At 37.6% G+C, this 5,313-nt stretch overlaps 1 long non-coding RNA gene across 1 annotated transcript; it reads left to right on the top strand.

Moving 5' to 3' along the window:
• Positions 1 to 426: 426 nt before the first annotated feature.
• LOC149813209 (uncharacterized) lies at positions 427 to 3,139 on the top strand. The gene is made up of 3 exons (XR_016428299.1): positions 427 to 794; positions 2,799 to 2,844; positions 2,941 to 3,139. It is a non-coding gene; the product is annotated as an uncharacterized LOC149813209 (long non-coding RNA).
• Positions 3,140 to 5,313: the final 2,174 nt, after the last annotated feature.

Below are 5,313 nucleotides of genomic sequence, written 5' to 3'. Positions count from 1 at the left end.
ATGAAAAATATTTCGTCACTCATCTATCGCTAATTAGCGACGGATGCACAGCGAAATTAAATCCGTCGCTACTACGCAACAAATTAAAGACGGTGTTTGCGATGGAATTGTTTCATCGCAAAGCCGTCATTAAATAGCGACAGAATAATTATATAGGAACGACGGATTTTATGACAGAATTGTTCTGTCGCTTTAAGTTTCGATATAAAAAAGGCTCGTGTTTAGGGCAGGATCTCTCACTCTTCCCTCCTCCCCCCTCCTTTCTCCTCGCAACCTCCACACAGAATGCATCGACGGACTTGTCTCTCTCTCTCTCTCTCTCTCTCTCTCTCTCTCTCTCTTCTCTATGTGTGTGTGTGCAAGGGCTCCGTTGGAGCGGCGGGTGGCGGCACCACCGCCTCCGGCACCAAGAGGCGGCGTCCCTTCGACAGCACAATGGGTGGCTCCTCCTCCTCGTCTGCCGCTGGCCACGGCGACTCTGCCGCCCTGTCGACGCCCCTCGTCGGGCGTCGGCATCACCTGGAGAAAGGGATCTAAGGGTTCCGTGAGGGGCTGAAACAATACAAAGCAGCTCTGCGGAGAGAGAGAGAGAGATGACGATGATGAATTTGGGCATCCTTTTGGTTTTTGTTTGGGGGCTGGGCCTTGGATGCGTGCAAGGCATTTGGCTGAACCTTCCTCCCACCGGAACCAAGTGCATATCAGAGGAGATCCAGACCAACGTCGTCATCTTGGCCGATTACGCTCTCATCTCGGATGAAAAAGATCATAATACCCAATTAATATCGGTCAAGGTGTGCTTCTGTTTTCCCCTCTCTGCCGTCCTTTTGATCTTTGTATATTTCTGGATTTTGTAAGAAACTGGATTAGGTTGTGGTGATATTTCCTTCTTATTCATTTTAGATCTCACTTTTAGGATGTCCATTTCTCTATGACCAGTAAGTTGATTCATGGTTTCAACCCCACCCCCCTTCACTCACTCCCCGTAACCTCGTGGAGGGAGTTTTGTTCCATTTTATTGGGATATTGTTCTTTTAATTGGCCTGTTGTGGAAATCCATTTGTCGATGGTCTTCTTTATTTTCAGCTTTTTAGTTTTTTTCTGTGCAACGGGAAAATCTGATCTTCAGTGGCCGTTGGGTCTCCATAATATTTTGGTGTCATTGCTTTAGAGGTTGCTCCCTGTTACAGTACGAAATTGTGACTCGTCAGTTGCATTCTTTGTACAGAGTGAGGGAGACAGGGATTTCAGAGGTCATGAAGAAGATCATGGGCTACTTTCTTTTCAGAGTCATGCTAAGTCTGCTTGTGGAGCAAAATATAAAATCAGCAAACGTTATTTTTTCTTCAGATTGGAGAAATAATGTATTTAACCTTTGTATCCTTCCATCAGGGTGATTATCCTGCACTGGGTTTTGATCCCCTGATTCAGGAGCAGTTCGTGCCAAGATGTCAACTTGATGGGAGTCTGTTCATCAAGATAATCATGCAATTTTATGTCTCTTGGGGTCGTCATTCCTATAGTTCGTATCTTACATTTTTATTATCCTACTTTTACCCTGAAAAGAAATGTCAAACCATTATATTACAAAGTTATTGTTGAAGATGGGATTGATGCATCCAAATATCTGGGCACTGCACACATACAACCACATTCAAATTTACGAACCAAGACAAGGCGTTAAGTGCATGTGGGCATAGAGAATGATACTTGTGTTTGGTGACAGGTTCATGGTGAAGGGCTGGTATGTTCACGGTAAAAGCGTAATATCATTAAATAAAATAGATACATTTTTAGTTATTACAGTCGAAATGGAAAGTTGGAAAGTAAACTGTCCTCAATTTCTAACCGAAATATATTCTTTTTACCCTTTTGGCATTTGACTTTATATTTTTCAGCTATATTCTTTATTTTTTGGCATAAGATATTGCTTGTAAGATTCCATAAATAATGACTTCAGTACATCTTAATGCAGTTAGCCTCCTGCTTCCTGAAGTTTCTCCATCACTGGGCCATTTAGTTTTATGAATAGTAAAGTAAAAAAATACACATTTAATTATATCATTGTAAATAATGTTTATAATTGAAAATTTGAAAGCCATAAGCAAAAGATAAGTAAAAGATATTAGGCCCTGTTTGGAAACTAGTAGCTGGGATAGGAAGTGCCATTTGAGGAAGTGAGAACTGCCAAATCCTGGTTTGGGCAGCTACCTCCTCTTGGAAGGTGGTAGCTGTGGATTCCATTATTTAGTGTAAATACAATGGTGAGAGGACCTCACTTCCCATCCCAAATGCATAAACACCCATCCCAGCTACCAGTTTCCAAACGACCACCACAATGTAGTTTGACCAAGTTCTTGCCAAATGCATTAACTCCTATCCCAGCTCCTAGTCCACAAACAGGGCCTTAATGTCATAGAACTAGGTAAAGTATGATAGTAAGACGTCAATGTCATGCAGTGCAAATAAAGATATGGTCACCTGTTTAGATGTATTCTGTCTATTATCTTGAAATAATAAATAACAATGTGTGATATTCACAAGCAGGAATACAATCGAGTTATTGTTGTTTCGATGGAAAATTGTTCAAAACAATTTTTGACAATAATGGTGTTTGGATGTTAAGTTGTTAACTGATACCTCATAATGGGGTTTTTCTCAAATATATAGCTGGGTTCTGGACACCTTTGTTGCCAAAAGAAGGGGAAGAGGATGGGAGAGGTCCTTCAATTGTGTGTTAAAGATTAAAATGGCTTTGTTGACTCCAGACTCTGAACTTTCTTTCATGTGTTCTGCAGACTATTGAGATTAGCCTCCATGCAAACTCAGGCTGTGTGAAATCTTGTAAGCTCATCCCCTTAAGTTGTAAATTTTATGTAAATGAAAACTTTTATGGCACTCTGTAACTAGCCTGCGTACATAATTTTATGGACCTAGCAGGCAGTGAACGAGCTTCACAGACACATGCTGATGGTATAAGGCTCAAAGAAGGCTCCTAGATTAACCGCAGCTTGCTAACCTTTACTACTGTCATCAGAAAGCTCAGGTTACATTTGATTGTTACTATTTGTTGCTATTTCTAGCATTTAGACATTCATACAAATGGTCGAGTATATGTTTTATAACTTAGTAACTGCCTGGAACTTGTATAGATCCATTGACCTTTGGTTCAAGATTCTCTTGAGCTTGACTTATCTTCAAGCTGATTGTTTCAGTGAAACTTTTCAAGTTGTAAAAAGGATTATGTGCGCCTCGGCTTGAGGTGCGCCTTGCCTCGAGGCGTGCGCCTCAAGGCGTATGAGGCACACGCCTCAGTTTTTTTTTTTTAAATTTTGTGATGGATTAGCGACGGACTATATCCATCACTAAGCAGTCGCCAATTTCAATCAGGCAATGTTTTGCGACGGCCTTTAATCCGTTGCTAACTTGCCGATGAAAAGTTAGCGATGGTTTATATCCGGATATAATCCGTCGCTACGCCGTCGCTAATTAGCGACGGATTGGCGACAAATATAGTCTGTCATAATTTAACGACTAGGATTATGCGACGGATGTTATCTGTCGATAATCCGTCGCTAAACACTTTAGCGACGAAGTTTGCGATAGATTAACGACAGATAACGTCCATCGCTAATACGCATTTTTCTTGTAGTGATTATTGTTATATTCAAATGAATGTACATACAAACATAACAAAGGAATAAACAAATGTGCAAACCTAACACTTACGTCACTTGCCAACAAAGTTTGTTCATAAAATTCATGCACTTTCAATTTTGATGACCATTTTTTTTTCTGTATCAATAACATGTTCTCATCACTAATTGAGAAATGAATATAAATACATACATAAAATTAGACCACTGGTTGTATACATACATGACTCGAGACATTGACTATACCTCAAGCAACACAATTGGGTCCTTGCTTGGGGTGGGGATGGGTGTTTGGATCCCTTTTTACTGTCACATTTCCTTTTTTATTTATAAGTATTTATCACTAACTACATAAGATGTACATAAAAGACATAAACCTTGGAGCAATTCATTTAAAATTACTAAATAAATACAAAGAAGCAAAAAAGCAATTCATTAAACAACTCTTAACAAATATATATTTTGCAAAGCATCTAACATACTGTAAAAAAAACCCTAAACATAGTAAAAAACCAACAATAAATCCGATGATAATATTAAATAAAACATAGAGAAACATATAAGAAACATCCACAACAACAACCAAATATAAATACACATGGGGCTATTAAATGCCCATATCTACAAATAAAATAAAAAGATTAGAATGAAATAACACAAATATGCAAGGAGCTATGAAACTCGGCTTTCGAGCTAACCTGAGAAGTTGATGTGAAGGATACCGCAACCTTGTCAGAATACAACAATTTTTTTTTACAAAAAAATGCCATAAGAGAAGAGAAAAAATGATAAGGGTTCTAGAGGAAAAAGGGTTAGAGTTTTTTTACAAAAACAAAGAAAAAGAAACAAAATAAAAAATGACTTTATATATGATTCAATGAGTATGAAAATTTCATAGAACTTCTCAATGTATTATATGCGTAGATAGCCATTTTTTAGCGAATTTCCTTGAGGATCAGTACTCAAATGATATCTGCAAGGCCTTATGCAAACTTCAAACTATATATGCAAATTTAGTGGAATAATTATGAAGTTTCTAGGTTTTAGTTATTGGAAGTTCACAGATATGGTTATGTAATCTTTGTATAATATATGCGAATTTAGTGAAATATTTATGATGTTTTAGTTAATGAAAGTTCACATATTTGGTCATGCAAAGTCCATCCAATATATGCGAATTTAGTGAAATATTTGTGAAGTTTCAGTTTAACAGGAGATTCACAAATTTGGTTGTGTGAACTTTATGAGGTCCACAAAAAAAATCGTGTGGATCTAAATTTAAGTGAGTGTTTGCGATAGTTGATGGGCAAACCGATATATCGCACAAACGCCTAGAGGTTCGATGTGTGAAGGGTAAAATAGATTTTTTAAAGCAAAATATTTACAATTTTGGACATCAGACTATTTTTTTTAATTATAAGTTTTTTCAAAAAACACATGAGGTACGATCATTCTTTTAATCATCTTTTGCCTTTATAATAGGTAGTTGAGAAAGACTGCAAATCAATTCATAATGTAGATAATCAATTACTACTTATATTCAATCAAACAAGTCTGAATTGGGTGCAATGTAATTCCATCACAAATGTGTCACACCCTTTTAGAAATGCAACAAATGTTTTTGAGTGTGGTGGAATGGAGACAGTACCTTCTATTC

The sequence above is a fragment of the Nuphar pumila genome, chromosome 16 (assembly GCF_984573655.1).
Source record: "Nuphar pumila chromosome 16, dmNupPumi1.hap1.1, whole genome shotgun sequence".
NCBI classification, from domain to species: Eukaryota; Viridiplantae; Streptophyta; class Magnoliopsida; order Nymphaeales; family Nymphaeaceae; genus Nuphar; species Nuphar pumila.
Note: the sequence above shows the minus strand (reverse complement) of the source record. Positions and strands in the feature narration are given on the sequence as shown.